This window comes from Danio aesculapii, chromosome 19 (genome assembly GCF_903798145.1).
Source record: "Danio aesculapii chromosome 19, fDanAes4.1, whole genome shotgun sequence".
Lineage (NCBI taxonomy): Eukaryota > Metazoa > Chordata > Actinopteri > Cypriniformes > Danionidae > Danio > Danio aesculapii.
In genome coordinates this window covers 14,287,445-14,309,369 of record NC_079453.1, presented here as the reverse complement: position 1 = coordinate 14,309,369, position 21,925 = coordinate 14,287,445, and positions in this window count along the sequence as shown.

The following is a 21,925-nucleotide window of genomic DNA, read 5'->3' as shown; positions in this document are numbered from 1 at the left end:
TGTCTCGCGCTAACACAGTCAACCAATAACAATAGATTGGGTCATCTGACCAATCAGCGCAGATTAGCATCGCGCTAAGGAGGGATTTAGGAACAAATGAACCGCTAAAAGAATCATATGAGAGTCAATGGGATAATTAGGTAAAAATAAATGCATATTATAAGACAAAGAACGTGTTTTTTGACCTTGCATGCATATCAGCCTGTTGTTGGAGACCCACAAAACCAAAATATGACCCTTTTTAAAGCATTATAGGGGCTCTTTAAAAATGGTGAATTTATTGATTTTACTTCTATTGATCGATTACAGTATATACCATGATCCTATATAATTAAATGTTATTGTTTCACTAATTTGTAATTCTTTTAAATTGTAAAAACATGTCAGATTCCTCAGTGTAGTAGACTCACAGACATCAAGACCCAGCATGGTAATCTCAGCAATGTGACAGAAGTTTCATGCCAAAATTCATGCTGGGTGATAGCATAAAATTAAACACCTAGCATGCACTGCAGAATGAATAAATTATCTGAATGATCTTACATTAATTCATTCATTCATTTACTTTTCGGCTTAGTCCCTTTTATTAATCTGGGGTCGCCACATGAACTGCCAACTTATCCAGCACGTTTTTACGCAGCGGATGCCATTCCAGCTGCAACCCATCTCTGGAAAACATCCATGCACACTCATTCACACTCATACACTATGGACAATTTAATCCTACCCAATTAACCTGTACTGCATGTCTTTGGACTGTGGGGAAAATCGGAGCACCCGAAGGAAACACACACAAACGCGGGGAGAACATGCAAACTCCACACAGAAACGCCAACTGACCCAGCCGAAGATCAAACCAGCGACCTTCTTGCTGTGAGGCGACAGCACTACCTACAGTACTGCATGGTGTCAGAGAATATAACACACTGCCGCCGCAAACATACATAAGCTGGAGCTGGAGTAGAGGAGGGATCTGAAAATGCAGTGCACATTGGTAGTACAAATAACACTGAGGCATTAAATTGTTGAGGACTAAGCTCATTGCCTACTTAGGTGAACAAAATCCATCACATGTGCAATGTAGTTGATGTCATAGTAGGAGCAGATTAAATACTGTATGAACTGTCAGCCTGCATACCCAATACAGTTTCATGACAAAGCTTGGTAATGCTTGTGTTTGTTAACAGCAAGTATTCATCAGTAATACTCCATAGTCAGATATTCAATCAATTGTCTCATTGCAACCCTGCTTCATTGCTATTTTTTTTCTTTGCATGGACACTAGAGCACTCTCATGTTAGGTTGAGAGTGTTAAACATGTACGATAAAAGAAAGCCAGAAAAAAAATTCAACACCAATAAACTATTAATTAATATTATGGCAAACAGACTTTAGAAAAATGGTAGCGCACTGACAACACTGTTGCCAATAGTTCACTGTAAAATAAAGTTTTTATATATATAATACATTAGTTTAAAAGCTTAAAAACCAGTTGACCAATGAAAAGAAGTGGATTTATAAAGTTAAAATTTGTCAACATGAGTTTTAATTCAATCCGTAGTGTCTTTATAATAAAATACTTTTAACTAAACTAAAGAAAATAACCACAATTATCAATTAATTTATGGCAACTGTGTTGTCAGTATTTCACCATTAATTTACACTGCAATGTGTTGTCAGGGCAAATCAGGAGAAGATTCAAGTGCAGGTTAAAAATTTATTAAGCTTCAGTGGCAAACTCTAGGAAAAAAAACTCAACTAAATACACAAACAAGTGAATGAAAAGACAGCATGCAGGTGACAGACTACGACAGTACCCTCTCCCCGAGGAGTGATACCTGGTGCTCTAGTGGAGAGGCTTAATTCGTCAATGATGAAAGTCCCTGATCAATGCCAAATCCAGAACATACAGAGCCACAATCCAACTCCTCTCCATAGGACCATATCCCTCCCAGTCCACTAATTACTGGAAACCCTGGCCCCAGCATCTGACATCTATCAGTCTCCTGACAGTGTAAGCAGGACAACCATCTACTAGGTGGGGGAGGAGGGGCAGGGGAAGAGACAACAGCGTTAGGAAGGGATCTAAACACATATTTAACCCTGGACACATGAAAAACAGGGTGTACTCAATTAAGAGTGGGAGGTAACTTGAGCCTAATTGCCACCTGACTCAAAACCTTTGTGATGCGGTATGGACCAATGGCCAATTTGCATGAGGCTAGCCTGAGAGGCACGTTCTTGGTGGATAACCATACACTCTGACCACAGACATACCAAGGTTGGGGAAGTCTGATGATAGTCAGTTGCTGCTTTGGTCCATCTAGAATTCTGGGCCAAGACCTCCTCAGCCCTCATTCAGGTACAATGTAACCGTTGGACAAAGGCCAAAATAAATGGACCTACGGCATTGTTCTTCTGTGAGGGAAACAAAGGAGTTTAATAACCCATAGAGCAGATGAATGGGGCATACCTGTAGATGCTACCAACAGAGAATTATGGGCTTACTCATCCCATGACAGCTGTTGGCTCCAGAAACTTGGATTCTGGGAGGTCAGACAGCGGAAGGTTCTTTCGAGATCCTGGTTGGCTCGCTTACACTACTGAGGGTGAAACCCTGAAGACAGACTCGTTGAGGTCCTAAACTGCCAACAGAATTCTCTCCAAACCAAACTTAAGGGCCAGATGTTGCCATGGGCGAGAGGGAATTGGCAAGGGCTGGAGCAGATCAACAGGTTAGAGTTCTTGTTTTGGACACATATGGCGCAAACAAACACAAACCTTGTGATGTCTGGCCCCTGGGTGACAAACCAACTTCGATGTGAGCCCCCAGTAGAGGATCACAGGGTATAGTGTAATCAGCGCAAAAAACTGTCCCTCCAGACACCCTTCTGGAATTTTAATTCCATTACCTGCTGCTCGATGCCCTAGGAGAGGGACCCAACCACCATGCCCTTAGGGAGGATGTGTTCAATTGGGGTCTCCTCACTATGGCCCTTAAACCGCCAAGAGAGGGCATTAGGCTAGGAAATTTTGGATCGTGGCTGGTATTAGAGGATGAAGTTGAACCGGTCAAAGAAGAGGGCCCTGCAAGCCTGGCATGAGCTCAACAGAAATATTCAAGGTTCTTATGGTCCCTCCAGAACAAGAAGGGGTGCATCTCTTTCTTAAGTCAGTGATGTAACTCACTCAAAGGCAGCCTGACTGCTAAATGCTCCTGGGAAAGTCATGCCAACTGGGCCGCTGCCTGACCTCCCTGTGTTGACTGGCTCGTGGAGGGATGTGGTGGGAGGGGAAGCAACCTACCTGGTCCTTGCAGCTTTGTGCTGGAGCACCCTGATCTGTGCACACAGTGATCCAATTCCCCAGTCAGCAATCGGTTAAAGCAAAAAAAAAAACAATACTAAAGGTGTCCAGCAGCGGGTGCACAGTGATCCAATTAACCAGTCAGCAAAGAGTTACCACTGCGATGCTGGTGCCGGGATGAAAGAAATCAGGCGGGTGCAAGGATGATGGAGAGGAAGCGGGGAAACCGGCGGTCGGCAGTAGTGAGGGACTGGAGCAGGAAATACAGGAGGATGAGTAAGCCATGGCCAATTGCAGGAGGGGCGGCCTGACAAATAGGAGAAAGGTACAAATCCAACAAAATAAAATCAAAACTGGCACTGAAGCTTAAAACAGCACAAGACAAGATTGGTAAGACCAGACTGAAAGGTAAACAAACACACACAATAAGGCACAAGACAACGAGCACGAGATAAATAAATAGAGAAACCAACAAAGAAAAACTAAAGGCAGGTTTGTATCATGAAATGATAATGATCTAATGAGTTGGGTGGGGTGAGATAGTGGAAAACTTGGTGAGCTGTCAAAGCAATACCATATGCACTGAGAAAACAAAACACACAAACAAATGAACGTGCAGACATGCAAGTGACAGACTATGACAGGTGTAGTCAACCTAGCACTAAAGCCCTGTTGAAGTGATCAAGTGAGACAAGCAGAAAGAAAATATATTTTTTGTGATTACATTTACGTGTAAAATGTATTGTTTTATTAAATTGTCAAGGTAATTCTAAGATTAATAAATATCGAACAAATGTGGCCAATCAGACACATATTAATTTCACTTTATTCCACAAATGATACACCATCAACTTCTCCTACCCATGTAAAGAATGGATGGTCAGTGTGTAATCCGATTCCAAGGTATTTAACAACACGAAGGAATGTTCAGAAATGGACACACAGAGTCCCGGTCAAACTTCTATAAGCTCCATGCTTAAGACTTAAAAAACTTTAAACATTTCTGCATCAGTTTACACTCAGAATGCCTATGCAAATAACCACATTTCAGAACAAAAGACCATTAAATGTGCCTTGGGGTAGTTAACTTCTCATTGGTCAACTCGGTTCCTGAGGGTGGTAACAAAACCACTCTTACAAAGCTGGTGGCTAAGATCCCACCCCACAATCCAGACTAAAATCTGGGAGAACCCCAGAGAACACCCAGAGAAGAAAGAGTTGTTCCATTCCAGGTCAGGACAGCTTCTTTCGGGTAAAGTGGAGAGACTTGGACCCTGGCAAAAATAGGTTAACCGCACCGGTCAGACATTCCCATCTCCGATAACTTTCTTTTCTTTCCGTCGAGAGTCTGCTCAAGTTTAGTGTGCCGTGAAATCAAGAGTCAACATGACTACAGTTTTTGCCGCCTCAACTGAAAATCCAGAATCCACCTCACTCCAAGCCTTGCGAGGACAAAGAACTGACCACCAGCTAACCATGTGCTCAACAGAGGGAGTTCTTCACATCACAAAAGGAACGCAAGTAACACCTCCAGTTTACCACTGCACTAGTGTAAAGTAAATGTAACCCTAAAAAGACCATAGAAGGGTTAAATAGATTATTTTTGGTTCACTTGGTTTGGTCTTACAAAATCTAAGGTTTTTACATCATTGCACTCTCTCAAACTCTTATTTTTCCTCATTTACTCTTTCATACAACCTGTATGAGTGTGTGTTTGGGTTAGGTGTTTCTGTTAGATTAGTCAATAAAGCTTTATTTTATATAGAAAGGTGCCTGTGCATATTTATGAATCTGATTTCTTAAACTTTGATCTTGCTACCCTACTCAAACAAAAATGGGTTTTTATTTTTGATAGCAATTGCTGTAGTTAAAGTCAACTGTCCATTCGAACGATCGCTGGATGATTTGTTTGTTCAGATTTAAAGAGTTGATTCTTTTGAAGCTCCGTTCAAATGAATCTTCGATTCACTTTGAGCTAATTTGCTACATATATGTAAATAAATTCATACATATTTGTATAGATTTTGAACAAGCTAATTGGAGTTTGCAAGATGGTTAATAAAAAAAATGTCTAAATGAACAAATGTAATGGAAATTTAAAGAGAGTTTTACATGAAAAAGTTCCAAGTGTTCAAACAAAGGACACCTTAATTATCCCAGTGGTTACAAAACAAATTTCAAGTAGACAACATTCATTTGTTGAGACAACTTCTGTTTTATTATTTCAAAAGCTTAGTTTAATAAGTATTTTGGAAACTGTAATTCATACTTCAATTTCCTTGGGCACCTAAGTAGTACATACACAAATCAATTTATATATCTATTTATTTATAACTGTGGCTTAGTGTCAACTTAGTGTCAGGCCACAGTATAAATTCTAACATTGTAACAAGTTGTTGTGCATCAACTAAAGTCAAAAAATAAGTATCGATAAGGCATGTTATATAGCACTGAATTCCTGCAACGTACATAAGAACATTTGTTAGGGGTGGGTGTTTTGATGGATTTAAAATGGTTAAGAACCCCAAGCACTTAAGTCTGTTTTCATATATATGTAGAGAAGCTATAGTTAAAGCTATAGTTAAAATAAGATTAAATAAAATGGCAGATGATGAAACTAAGCTGCTGTTAAGAAGTCCAACAGAGTACAACTGGATGAGTCTGCTGATATTGCAAACTTTTCCAATTTCTTTACTTACATGAGATATTAACAGAGAAATATGAATGTGACTACTTTCCTACAACCCACTGACAACTTAATGACTATTGATTACATTTAGAATTGTTTTTGTATGCAGTGCTTAGTGAACAAAGAGACAGTGCCTCCATTTAACGTAAAAGGTTATTGTACCTGTGAATGAATGGACTTTCAGACTGCTTTAAAAATTTTGAAATGATTGTGATTTTTAATGATTTCTGTTAATTTTTATCACTTCAAAGGCTTGAGGATATGTCTGTAGATTAAAACTTCAGTATAAGAAAGAGCCAAAAAGGAGAAGTGAGTCATGAAATGCCAGCCTGATGTCACGAGAAAACGTAAGTTTTTTACGTTTTGTCAGTTTAGTGGCCAATTCGTAAGAATTCAGTCGTACGAAATTATACGATTTTAAAAAGGAGGAGTGGCACCTAACCCCACCCCTAAACCCAACCATCATTGGGAGATGAGCAAATCGTACTAAATTGTACAAATTAGAGCGTATGAATTTGTATGAATTAGCCACTAAATCAAAAAGTTACGAATTGCCGTGAGATTGTGTTGGAAATGCTTGTCAACCTTTGTGCATGCACAGTACCTGTGGCAAAAAGAAACACATTATTAATGTAATTGGTTAAGAAACCAAGAAGCTTATGAAACAAAATTAATAAGACTTGTCACTTCAGAATTTGTTGCTGATTTGAAATATGTGCAGTACAAGGACTTTACTTTAAAAGGACTTTAGTGTACTAGTTGAAATAATTATTTGGTTATGGTAATGTGTTTATTATTCATGGCAGTGGAACTTCATTGCTATCTGTATGACAACTTTTTTCATACAAAGGATTCTGATTAAGAGAACTGTTCTTCTCTTTTCCAAATCCATTTTTCAAATAAGAAGTGTAGGAACTGAAGCTTTGATGGTCTGGATGATGATGATGATGATGATGATGATGGGATCAAATCAGATAATTATATCTGAAGTCATCATGTTTGAAATGCTTGACTTTTCTAATTATTTTCTTAATATTTTCCTACTTACCTTGAAAGGCAAGTACCACTTCAGATGATGTAACAGGAATGAAATCCAGGCAAAAAGAGCTAAAACCAAATAATCAATTTTACTTTTGATTCATCTATAAAAATCTTTTTTTAAATATATAAAACAAAGTGAAATCCATGAGTGGATCTAGAGTCTCTTACCTAATTCTCAATCCTATAGATCTACCAGTGGTATTTCTTATTTGTATAATAATAAATGTAATAAATAATGTATTAGCAACATGACATTGGTGTCATTTTGTACTGGGTGTTACTTAAATAACCGTAAAACTTTAGTTTTCCATTAATATTTTGTTTCCTCTGCTGTATATGCATTAGAAATATAAATAAGACTAGAAAACAATTTATGACTCTAAACAAGGTTTGTCAAGTAAAACAGTTTTGTAAAAAAAAAACAGCATACTTTAGCTTATCTTTACTGAGAATATGATCACAATCATATTTACCATATAATATTTACTGTGTAAGAGGCTCAACTCATACTGTGGAATATATAATCACATCATATAATTTCACCTGCACCCTTCCCCGGCTTGTACACACTTTAATTTTTTTTACCACCGTTTGATGAGGCAGCAAAATGATCAGTGTGCACAACGGTCCAAATTAGTACACAAACAGTCAATAATGCAAGGAAATTCTCAGAGATTATGGCCATGGCAATCAGAACTTCACACTGAGTGGAGGGAAGCATGAGCTATAAATACAAGGTGAAATTGCCATAAACCGCAGTGTAATCAGTCCCTGGCATAAGGGATGATGGATTTGAGAAGTAAATGGTTAGAATTTGGTTGATCTGTTCCTCTGCCAGTAGGGAAAGGAGAGCTTTGTTGTATTATTCACATCAGGTGGGCATTCAGCAGGTGGTGAAGCATTAAGATTGGCCTGAGTAATCTCTGTGAGTATGTCTCATTGTACTGGAGTGAGGAGCAAGTTGGTGGGGATGATTGCCAACCTGGATAGAGCGACAACTTTAATAAGCTATATAAGGATGTCATCAATATAGATGATAATCTAGTGGTCCAGCATTCCATAAAGGCTTGGAAAACAGGACTATTGGCCAGGCTGAAGGGCTAGTTGACACTAGCTATGTTTCCATCCAAAAAATGCGAATTAAATTTATGTGCAAGACTGAAATATCACGTAAGTGAAGAGGATCATGTGCTTATGATTGCTTGCGGCCGGTCCAGCATTATTCAATTTATGATTCACCTATCAGATGATTGCTAAGCCACTATAAATACCCTAAAGGGGGTCACACACCAGTAGTGCTACGCAGCACCATACATTTCAGAATTCTAAACATAGATTTCTGTCAGGGTACACACACCGGCGCCGCATGTCGACTCCGGCACCCAGCCACGACTCAGGACACTGTTCATTTTTCTGCCGTGCCACAGAGCGCCATCTGAATAGTTTCATTTGAAATTGCATGTCAATGTTAGTGTCTGGTGTGCGATACTTTCAACTGTCATGTGCGCGCCGTGTCGCAGCGCCGAGCGGCGCTTCCGGTGTGTGACCTGCTTAACAGCCATCTTCATTTTGAAGAATCCCCCCTTCCACCCATATTCCTCCTCCTTTCCTAGATGAGTGGTACGGTGGCCCAGTGGTTAGCACTGTTGCCTCAGGGCAAGAACATCACTGGATCTAGTCCTTAGCAAGCCAGCCGACATTTCTGTGTGGAGTTTACACATTCTCCCCATGCTCATGAGGTTTTCCCCCGGGTTCCCCCGGTTTCCTCCCACTGTCCAAAAACATGCAACTTAAGTTAATTGACTAATCCAAATTGGCACCATATACATGCACCTGTTCATCAGCTACTACAGCAGGGGAGTTCACGAGATTTACCTGAGCTCAAACACCCCTCTCGCCTTGCAAACAAGAGGGAGCGCCGGGCTTGAGGATCTTATGAGCTCAGGGCTTTCTCCCGGGACAGCATGCCAAACAAGATTTATAATCAATCATCAGCTAAGTGTGAACTCTTGAAAAGACATGCAAATAAAGCAGCGTTTCCACCCAACGAATTAAAGAGAACAAAAGCGTCACTTCCTGATTAACTGGCGTCAAATATCAACAAACCAGGCCTGAGAGTCATGAAAGTCATGTAACCCTAGTGCTGGGAAACACTCACACATATTACAGACAATTTTAATATGTACAGTTCAGGGATGTGGCCTCACCTGTCATCATCCTCACCTGCCATCATGAGATGTATACTAAAGATAAAGTACATATTTGTCCACTGATCTGTACTATAAATGCAATTTCTGTATGATTCAAATGGTTTCAATCCTTTTTACAACCAAAATCACTGTATTTTGCTTTTTTTTTCTGTTCAGTTACAGCGTAGGATGCGAGGTGAGGCAGCCCTAGCACACTGGCTTGAGCTTGTGCCTTTTGCTTACTACCAATGTATTCTAACAATGTATACTACCAATTTAATTTTGGTATGCTACCAATTTAATGCTTTATTAAAATGTTTTTATACATTGTATACCTTTTTAGGTAACACTTTATAATAACTACACACTATAGATCATTTATTAAGCATTAGCATCTAGTGAATTCATTATTGGTTAAGCATTAACTCTACAATTAACTATTACAATATTTACCTGCTATGTGTATAGAAAGAATGCTAATATGATATAAGAAAGACCGTCAGTAGTTTGCATCTTGACAAATATATTGGGTACATATATTTGTAAATATGACCCTGAAAGTGTCGTGCCTTGCCAACCACAAACCTCACTGCATGTCACTGATACAATTAAGCCTATACCACATCTATTTGGACTGTAGGGGAAACTGGAACACCTGGAGGAAACCGCTACCCACTGTTCAGTAATTGTTTTTTGAAATTATATATTTTTTAAAATTTAAAAAACCAAATAATCCCAATCACACCAGCTCATCAGCTGCTGCTGTGCTTCACTCTGGCCACCTCAGCTGACCATTTGTGACGATCATTAGCTTTCAGTGTAATGTTTGAGCTCTGCCCTATTGTACAATAGAAGCATGCCTTTGGAGAGGAAAGAATGGGCATCAAAGTGCATTTTGATTCTTTAAAGGGCACATAGTTTACCTCTTTTTTATAATTTAATATTAATATTATGGTTCTTCTAAGTGTGCCAGTTTAGGTTCAGTTCAAAACACAATTCAGATTTTTTATTATAATGTGTTCAAAAGTGTCATGTTGGGGGCGTGTCCACAGCTCGCTGATTTAGGGGTGTGTTGCTTCACATGTAGATTAGTTTCGGCTTCCCGCCCAACGTAACAAGGGGGCGGAGCCATGAGCTTACCCGCTCTGTGTTTGCAACAGAGACAGGGAGACTGAGAGAAGGAGCAGGAGTGAGAGGATCAGCAATCAGTCGTACATATACGACTCTGACACAGACCAAGCAGAGAGTACAAAATCATTTGTGTCTTTGTATAGTTTTACAGCCAACTGTGTGCTAGTTTCAAGTACTGAGCTTGTACACCGAGACTAATAACCACGCACACTGAATTAACTTTGACTGAGGCACGGGATGTGCGCTCGAAGCCGCGACACGGCACACCAGACACTCTCTGTGGCGCGGCAAAAACATGAAGTGTCCCGAATCGTCACGCCGTTGTGTGTACCCTGATAGAAACCTATGTTTAGAATTCTAAAATGCAAAGAACAGCGTCAGATACAGCAGCACCTAGTTAAGATCACAGGGAGCTTCTGTGATCTCGAGAAATGAAAACGGCTGAAGTATAAGGTAGACTCAATGAGAAGTACACATGTTTGCAAACCAACCTAAAGATACAACTAATAATTCCGATTAGAGTGATAATGTGGAGAATATTGATCTTGTGTTGAGCCCAATGAGCCTTGCATCTAAAAATAGAGCAAGGGTGTTCCTTTAGTGATATCGCTTCAACTCACGCTGAAAATGGCGGACGTGAATCAACAAACTGAGGATATGATGATGTGCCTGTCAATCAATATTGGTGGGCGGGGGGACCGCACTTCTACATAAAGTTGCGGTCAATCTGAAAACCGCTCCAATTAGTCCACCGTTTTTTATGTTGTTAAATTGAAAAAAAAGCACTGGGTGTGCTTATATCACCCCAATATGACGGTCTATACACCATACATGCACATATGTCTGTCCAAACATAGAGTTACTTTGTCAAACAAAGTAGATTTTTTTTACCATAGGTGCCCTTTAAAAAATCTATCCCCCTTTAGCTTCCAAAGCATTATAAAGATCAATCAAACTAGGTTCCTCTATAGAACACATGTTATACAGTCCCCTGCAGGTAATACTCCTGCAAACAACATCACTTTGGACTCACCATGAGCCAAAACTCTAGCAGCTGTTGATGTTGATGTACAGTAACACTGTAAATTTGCTGAACTAGTTGATTTTTTTTACTTTAAACAACCTTTTTACAGACAGTAGACTCATATATAATCTTTAGTAACTCATCATGACACAAAACTCTCTTTACAGTTTGAGAGATTTTCTATTGAGAGATTTCATTCTGGTACACAACTGAATGACAATGTATTTGGATTTTTTTTGGTTTGGTTTACAGAACACATTCTGGCTAGCTTTTAATAACCCTTAACCATTTTTGGTTAACCCTAATTTTTAGGTCAATATCATCATAAATCTTAAAATATGCTACCGAGTAATGTTGTACCTTAGCATTCTGGTACCCTGTATCTCTGCCTGTCTGCTAATCCAAACAATGACAGGTACACTGCTATATCATGCACTGATCTACTTCTTTCGTATTAAGGCTAAGCGACCTGTTGGTGTCACACTAAATGGCATATACATTTGGCTGTTCTATAACTATTTTAAAAATATTTTCCGAATAATTTGTTGGGGGGCATGATGTTAGATGTTTTAAAGCTGGCCAGTCATTCTGGGTATTCATGATGTTGGCATTGTGGAGTGATCTCCAGTGGGGTAAGTAAAGAATGCCCTCCAGTAAATCATCGTCATTATCATCATCATCATCATCATCATCATCATCATCCTCATAACTTTTTCTCTTGCTCATAAGACAGGTCAACTGTTTTAAAAATGACTTAAGAAACATAAAATTACAATTGGTTAAATACACCTGATGCATGCATGCACACACATGCTCTTGCACACGTTCATTACATTCTGATCTCCTAACTCTCCTTAAAACTTGATTCTGAGGTCCAGTCTTCCTTAGTGTGGGTCTCCTCAAGCCTGCTCAAACTCTCCCAAGGGCCACACTATACCATAGAGGGTTCATTTGAAATTAGCTGTAAAGAACATTAATGGACTTGCAAAATATTTTTATATTTTCCATTCAATGGTATTGAATCTAGATTTCTGTTTGTCCTGCCTGAGGCATTGATAGTGTCAATGATCAGTTTGCCCAAACTCAAAGTGAATGTGACATGCTGATATTCAGACACCAATCGAATGTGCCATTATAAACCTTTTTACTACTCTTAGTAGCTGTAGTTGATGGCAATAATATGGAAATCTGTGACAGCTTCAGTCGTGAAAGCCCCATTATCATTTCAGAAGTGGGACACGTGCTATAAAAAAAGATATCCCCATAGCCAAGCTTTAGGTATAATTCATAAATAATAAACATATATAGTGTTACTTCTCGCAGTGCTTGGTTTTTTTTTTTTCTGATAGGTCAAATGGCCCAGTCCGTTGTGACTGGTCTACTGCTTAACACTAAAATGAAAAACTAAGGGCTCATTGCATTTCTAAATTTCAGATTGTGATGGCCTGTCATATGGCCACACAAGATTAAGGGTAACACACACACACACGTGCGCGCGCACATACACATAAACATACACGCACATACATATAAACATACACGCACATTCGCTCAGACACACACGCATACACAAACATGCACCCACGTTCACTCCGACCCCAAACAATACTCATGCTACTCATGCTCCTTGCTTCGAACTACACACATACAGACAGGCATCGTATCCATAAGCATTTTAGGTAATGGAGACTGACAATTTTCTTGTTTCATATCTTTATTTATAAAATAAGTTTGTCACAATTTCTTTCAGTTTCGGTACATTGTTTACTGGTTTGGAGTGCACACATTCTAGTTTTCATTTGTACTGTTTCTGTTATCTGATGGTTATTTCTATTGAGTTAAAGTTACCGGAGGATGCAGTGGAGGATGACTGGTGGCTCTGTGGTCTGCTGGATCGGCCGCTGTGTTTACTGGCAAAAGGCTGAATCGCGTGTGCGTCAAAGATTTATGTCCGGGTGATCCCGCGTGGCGGAACCAATGTAATGTAGTGATAAGGGGGGGAGGAGAAGTTAACTAGGAATATGCTTTGTATATTATTTGTTTAATTGAAATGATTTGTTTATTTTGAGTAATTATGTCTTATATTTTGTAAGTGTCTTATTTAGAATTAGTTTGATTAGTAAATATTATGTTTGTAATTGTTATATTTTATTGTTTCCCCTATGTTGTTTAAGTGGATCCTCCATTTGTGTATAAATACTCTGCAGTTGTTTCATTTGGTAGGTCAGGTTGGTTGTGTTCAGACTTTCTGAATTTCTGTTATATTCTTGTTTGGTTGACCTCAATTTGTTTTTCCAGCTAGTATTTATGTTGGAATATTATTTTGTTTAAGTTAAATAAATATTTTTTGGCCTTAATTTTCCTGTGTCCTCATGTCTGACCGCTGGGCTATCTCACACAGATCAAGTGTCTTTTTCTGCACTTCTGTCTACAATGACATAAACAGTAACAATGGTGTTGATTGTGCTCATCCTTCAGATGTGCATACAATGTGAATTTAAATTTTAGCAAAGGAAAAGGCATCTTCTGGATACACAGGCCAAACTCTTCCAGGCTTCATTTGCAACTTCTGACAATGAGAGTCAAAATCAACATTGATTGTAGACAGCCAGTGAAGACTAAAGGTTGATATAATTTATTTCAAACCTATATAGGCTTCCATGACTGAAATTACCAATGAGTCATTTCATAGTTGAAAATCAGTTCTTACTTTTGAGAGACAATATCTTCATTTATCAAGTCCTTTGATCTTTGAAACTTTGCAGACCTCTTACAATTACAATAAAAAGAATAATGGGGTGCTCTAAATGTTCTTTTGTGGAACCATTAATGCCAATAAACTGCCATATTTGGTTGTTTTATTATATGCTTTCAATGTAATAGAAAGTGTTCATATGAGCACAAATTGTCACATGTCCCCTGTCACCTGTGACAATTTTTTTTATGAATGGCCCGCAATGCTCAATGCAGCAGCTGTTTTCATCAAACATGGTGTAAGGTCACATAATCACATGGGCTGAATGATGAGAGCAATCACATATATTGTGTTGCATGCAGGAGTCAATGCCATCTGACATCAGCAGTCACATCCTGAAAAAAAAATACAGCTTTATCAACACATTGTTGAAGGTGAAACTATTGTTTATTGAACTTGATGCTTTCGTGAGTTGCATAAATACCTTTGTTGTACCAATCTTTTTGCATTGGGTTCCACATGTTCAGCTTTATAGTTCAGATGAGCATTCAAAACCAGCAGAGAACTGGAGCACTTGACCCACAGACAGCCATAGTCGACTACCATTAAACATACCTACACAATTCTAATCTAATTCCCTGTGATAGAGCATAAAAAAAGGCAAGCGATTATTGCCATAAGCCACAATTTATCAGTATTTTAAAACAAATTAAATTTATATTAGGTTTCAGCAGTGACGTAATATAACCAGATAATAATACTTTGTGTTATGGAGACGACCTACTGTATGGAAACCTCGGAATCTTCAAGAATGGCAAAGTCATATTAGCACTGTGGTGCAAAGTGTCTTCCATACACTTACTCTGATACATTTCTCTGAAAGACATTCATTATGTACAACAAAATGAGACCAAAGTGCAAAGGCTGCAAGTCACTTTGATGAAGCAGTAGTAGTAAATGCATTGCCTAATGTCTTGTTTGCGAATGTGTAACACAATATTCACACAATATTCGCATTCCATTTTCCAAACAAACATAAATAAGCATTTCAAGAGTTCACACTTAGCTGATGATTGATTATAAAGCATGTTGGGCATGCTGTCCCGGGAGAGAGTCCTGAGCTCAGAATATCCTTGAGCCCGGGGCTTCGTCCCATTTGACGGGCGAGAGCAAAGTTTGAGCTCAGGTAGGTCTCTAAAACTCCCCTACTTGTGAACTGCTGAGATATATCTGACTAAGAGTAGCCTTAGAATGCTATTTTGAAGTAGTCAATTTACTTATGGTGTATGTCTTTGGACGGTGGGAGGAAACCGGAGACCCTGGGGAAAAAATGCAATCTTTGCACAGAAATGGCGACCGGCTCGGAGAGGGCGTGTGAGGCAACAGTGCTGCCCACTGGGCCACCGTGCCGCCCTATCAGAGAAGGGGAGAAGTAGGGGTGGAAGGGGGGATTCTTAAAGACGAAAATGACTGGAGTAGAAAGCTCTGGTAATTTCACACGTCATGCCAGTAAGCTACTGATTCAAATCAATTCATCTTTATTTCCATTGCACATTTTACAATGTAGATTGTATCAAAGCAGCTTAACATAAATGAAGTTCTAGTAAATTAAAACTGCTTCAGATCAGTTGACACATTTAAGGTTCAGTTTAGTTCATTCATTCATTCCTTCATTTTCTTTTTCGGCTTAGTCCCCTTATTATTCTGGGGTCGCCACAGCGGAATGAACCGTCAACGTATGCAGCATATGTTTTACGCAGCGGATGCCCTTCCAGCTGCAACCCATCACTGTGAAACATCCATACACACTCATTTACACACATACACTACGGACAATTTAGCTTACCCAGTTCACCTATACCACATGTCTTTGGACTTGTGGGGGAAACCAGAGCACCCGGAGGAAACCCATGCAACCCACGCAAAAGGAACAAAAACCTTGAGAGAAACCAGGCTCAGCTGGGCATGACCATTTCTCCTCTGGCCAAACATCTTGTGCAGAGCTGCAGTCTAGGCGCCTGAGTATGTCAAAGAGAGAAGCTATAGGTCTGAGTAGGTCACTGATGGGTGTTCAGACTAGCCTATGGAATACAAAAAGCTCATCTATCATGGGGTCTATGCAATAATTAGTCTCATGCTCTCAACTCATCCATGACCACAACAGCCATCTGCTGAGGATACTGGTTGGATCCAAGATTATGCAGACCTATTGATAAGGAAAAACAGGCTAATATAATCATAGATGCCATTCAAACTATAATGTTTTGTGAGAAGTGTTCTCAGCTCTGGTTGCCCTAAATAATGCAGCCTTACAATTTTTTTGATGATTTGGATTTAAAAAAACTATGTGTTTATTTATTTATTTTTGTATCTATGCTAATGCAAAGAGATGTATCTTTAGTATTGTTTTAAACTGACAAACTGTGTCTGCCTCTTGAACTTTAATAGGATGGCTGTTGCAGAATTTAGGTGCCAGATATGGTTTCTGCTCAATATGAATTTCTTATTTAAGCCACCCACATCCCAGGTTTCCCTAATTGCATACCTGATTGTTTGTCTTGGCTTTCTTTCCAGAAGTTCAGAGCTTTATTTACAAACTAGCAATGGGTCAGCCATGCCATTCCATCTCCCATTCTCATGCGGTAATGTTAATTAAAGGCTTGCAAAAACAAGAACCACTCACCGTAGCTAAACGTCTACCACCAACTTCTGAGCTTCTGAGCTTATGCATACGTACTCTACATACCAGTTTCTCAAGTCCTCTCATTGACCAAACCCTAGAATGCATGTTCCTCTTCGCATTCTTTGGCCTCCTGAGGTGCTCGGAATTCACCCCTTCTATGTCAGCTTTCAACCCAGCCATCCATCCATGTCTTTCTGACATCTCACCTGACTCATTCACTTACACCATGAAGAGAAGTAAAATCAATCAATCAACTTGGGGAATCATTTCCTATCCATCTATTCCACCACAACTCATTCCTCAGCCCTTATGAGCCTCAAATTATGTCTACGTCCGATACACCAAGGCAAGGCAAGGCAAGGCAAGGCAAGGCAAGTTTATTTATATAGCACATTTCATACACAGTGGCAATTCAAAGTGCTTTACATAAACAGGAATAAAAGAAACAATTATAAGAGAAATAAAAACAAACATAAAAATGGTAAGAATAAAAATAAAATAAAATAAAAGCTGATAAAATGTGTTATAAAAGAATTAAAAAGAAGAGAAAAACATAGTAGTTCGATCTGTCGGACGTAGCACAGTGCTCATTCAGTAAAGGCACAGCTAAACAGATGTGTTTTCAGTCTTGATTTGAATGTGCCTAATGTTGGAGCACATCTGATCATTTCTGGAAGCTGATTCCAGCAGTGAGGGGCGTAGTAGCTGAAAGCCGATTCACCCTGCTTTGACTGAACTCTTGGGATTTCTAATCTATTTGATCCTAAAGATCTGAGTGATCTGTTGGGTTTGTATTCAGTGAGCATATCTGTAATATATTGAGGTCCTAGGCCATTTAGTGATTTATAGACCAGTAATAATACTTTAAAATCTATTCTAAATGTGACTGGGAGCCAGTGTAAAGACCTGAGGACAGGTGTGATGTGCTCTGATTTCCTGGTTCTGGTCAGAATTCTGGCCGCAGCGTTCTGGATGAGCTGCAACTGTCTGACTGTCTTTTTGGGAAGGCCAGTGAGGAGGCCATTACAGTAATCCACCCTGCTGCTGATAAAAGCATGAACAAGTTTCTCTAAGTCTTCACTGGAAACAAAGCATCTAATTCTTGCAATGTTTTTGAGATGATAGTATGCTGATTTACTAACTGCTTTGATATGACTATTGAAACTCAGATCTGACTCCAGAGTCACACCAAGATTCTTGACCTTATTTTTTGTTGTTTGACCCTTAGAGCCAAGGTACACATTCACCTTGAGAACCTCATCTCTGTTCCCAAACGCAATGACTTCAGTTTTCTCTTTGTTTAACTGAAGAAAGTTTTGGCACATCCAATTGTTAATTTCATCAATGCATTGGCAGAGGGTGTCAATGGGGCTGTAGTCATTAGGCAGTAAGGCTAGGTAGATCTGAGTGTCATCAGCATAGCTGTGGTAGGAGATTTGGTTCTTTCTCATTATTTGGCTCAGAGGGAGCATATAAAGGTTGAACAGGAGAGGTGCCAGAATCGAGCCTTGTGGGACTCCACAGGTCATGGGTGTCCACCTCGACCTATGGTCACCTATACTGACATAGTAACCTCTTCCTTCAAGGTAAGATCTGAACCATTTGAGGACCGTCCCAGACAGCCCAACCCAGTTTTCCAGCCTATCCAGAAGTATGCTGTGATCGACAGTGTCAAATGCAGCACTGAGATCGAGCAGTACCAGCACTGTTAGTTTGCCTGAATCTGTATTTAGACGGATGTCATTGATTATCTTTATAAGGGCGCTCTCTGTACTGTGATGTGATCTGAAACCAGATTGAAAATTGTCTAAACACCCCTTGAAGTTTAGGAACTTGTTAACCTGGTTAAAAACAACTTTTTCAATGATTTTGCCAATGAAAGGGAGATTTGAGATTGGCCTGTAATTGCTCAAAAGGGTGTTATCCAGGTTGCTCTTCTTCAAGAGGGGTTTAACAACTGCAGTTTTAAGTGAGTTAGGAAAAATCCCCGAGAGAAGTGAAGCATTTACCACTTTTAGAAGATCCATTTCTAAACAGGTAAACACCGTTTTAAAGAATGATGTGGGGAGCGTGTCAAGACTGCAGGTTGATGTTTTCATAATTTGCACGATCTCTTCTAAGATTTTGCCATTAATTGCCATGAAATCGGACATAATGTCTGATTTCTTAAGTTGTGGTTGAGCTAGTCTGACGTCGACACAATTTGGCTGATTGGATGAGCTGATTGTCTTTCTGATATTATTGATCTTGTCAGTAAAGAAATGAGCAAACTCATTACATTTGCTTTCAGAGAGTAGCTCACTGGGAATCCGACTGGGGGGGGTTGTGAGTTTCTCTATCGTTGCAAAGAGTTTACGAGCATTGTTTACGTTGCTGTTTATAAGGCTTGAAAAGAAAGTCTGCCTAGCAGTTTTTAGTTCCATATTAAAAGCACGAAGACTGTCTTTATAGATATTATAATGGATTACTAGTTTCGTCTTTCTCCACATACGCTCAGCTTTTCTGCACTGTCTTTTCGCCATTTGTATTATTGGGGACCTAGTCCAAGATCCCCTTTGGGTGCTAGTTATCTTCTTGGCTTTAACAGGAGCAATGTCATCTATGACATTCTTAACTTTAGAGTTAAACAAATCAAGAAGAGAATCAACAGAGTCTGCAGATATACTTGGTGCTAGCGATATGGCCTTCATAAACTGCTCATTAGTGTTCTCATTTATGCATCTCTTTCTGACAGAGACAGATCTGTCTTTAATAGCTGGAGTGATCAATATATCAAAGAAAATACAGAAATGATCAGATAGTGCAACATCCTTAACAACAGTTGATGAAATGTGTAAACCCTTAGTTATAAGTAGATCAAGAGTGTGTCCACGATTGTGTGTGGGTCCTTGAACATGCTGAGTCAGATCAAAAGTGTTCAAAACAGTCATCAGTTCTTTTACAGCATTGATTTCTGGATTATCAATGTGAATATTAAAATCCCCAGCAATGGTAAAATAGTCAAATTCAGAGGTTACTAATGATAACAGCTCTGTAAAATCATCAATAAAAGCTGGAGAATATTTTGGAGGTCTGTAGATAATGATCAGTAAGATACGTGGAGCACCTTTTAGTGCTATACTCAGATATTCAAAAGACAAAAAGTCACCAAATGACACTTGTTTACACTCATAGACATCTTTAAACAGGGCAGCAATGCCTCCACCTCTCCTATTGGCTCTGCAAACACTCAAAAAGTCAAAGTTTAAAGGAGCTGTTTCATTCAGAACTGCTGCACTACAGTTGTCATCTAGCCAAGTTTCATTTAAAAGCATAAAATCAAGGCAATTTGAGCTGATAAAATCATTGACTAAAAGTGACTTATTGTTGAGTGATCGGATGTTTAAAAGTGCTAACTTAACAGTTTTAGCTGTTTTTGCTACAGTAGTCTCAGATTTATATTTAATAGACACAAGATTTGAGTGATTTGCTATACGGCCTGAAAAAGTCTTCAGTTTTCTGTCACGTAATACAACACATATATGTGTAGAGAAAGCTACAGGCACACTGGGTTCCTGCTTGTTCTGTAAACATCTGATAAAGACACTGTTATCTAAGCAGGCACCCGAGACACATCATGGAGAGCAGTTTTGTTCACCAGCTGAAGATGGTGCGTTGTTGTTTGGGCCCTGGCGGTGGGGCAAATGTCGGAGGGCTCTTCCAGGTGGGCTCAGAGGTGGTTGTGGAGCAGGCCGCTTTTTGGTTGGTAACTGGGGGCTTGCGGCAATAGAGTGTGAAAGTTTAGTTCCAGCATGCACCAGTTCCTCCATCTTTTTTGAGAAACCCAAGAGAGGCGAGCAAGATGATAATGAGAACGTGTCTGGTGACAGAGGCTGTGGCTCTGGAGATTCTGGGTGTTGAAATATGTTTTCCTGGGTGTTTTCCTGAGGATCATTTTTTAGTGACGAGACATGATGCTGTTCTGATGCGTCACAGTCTGTCTGTGTTGAGCAGAGGGCCAGCGATAGTGTCTCTATCAACAGTGGGTGTTTTGGCTGCGTAGCGTTATCACTGTCCTTGGGTGATGCATCAGCCCCAAGTCCACTCGGGAGCTGATTTGAGGTCCTGTGGTCATCTGGACATTTGCTAGGTGTGTATGTGCCAGTTGGATTGAGGTCAGTGGCACATACAGCTGATGGATGATGGAGGGAGAAGAAGATATTGTCCTTTAGCACCTTTGCACCAAGTTTGTTTGGGTGAAGGCCGTCTGATGTCAACAGTTGTCTTTGGTTCCAGAAGAGATTGAAGTTGTCAATAAAATTCAGTCCTTTCCTGTTACATGCTTTCTGCAGCCATACATTTAGACCAAGAAGCCGTGAAAACATGTTTGTCCCTCTTGCAGGGAGCGGTCCACTGATGAACGGCTGAATTTTCACTCTTTCAACTGTTTCCAAGAGCTCACAGAAATCTCTCTTGAGCAGTTCTGACTGTTCCTTCCGAATATCATTCTTTCCCACATGGATGATAATCCGTTTTGCAGTCTTGTGCTTCTTCAGAATTTCCTTAAGTTCTTTGTTTACATCAGAAACTGTTGCATGAGGGAAGCAGTATGTCATTGTAGATTTGCTCCTAAAACTCCTGATTATTGAATCTCCTACAACTAGTGTTCTTATCTCAGGTGCGATCGGAGCAGAATGCCGCTGTCTAGTCGGCCTTGAGCCTCTGTTCCATGCAGAGTTAGCTGCTGAGTCATGCGATCTCTGTCTGACTGCATTTGGGGATTCTTCACCCATATTACTCAATACTTCATATCTGTTCTCAAGCTGTATTTGAGTCCGAGCTGTATTTGGGGTAGAGGACGCTAATGCGGCAGCATATGATCTGACCCCACGAGTACCCTTTGGTCTCGCACCTTGTTTATGCCAATACTCATTTTCCACAGTTTTAATTTGTTTTTCAGTGCTCGAAATAGTGGTAGGAATAGATTTATGGGACTCACCGGCTATTTGCTGTGAGCGTCCACAATGACGCTGCAGTTCTGGTTGGATCGCAAGTAACTTTGTTTCAAGAACTGCAATCTTTTGTAGAAGTTTGTGGCAGTTTGTACAGCAGTGAGAATCTGAATTAATCCGATCCAGAGGCATTTTCACAGCCGTGTTTTCCCGTCTCAGGAATGTGAGCAGCTGAT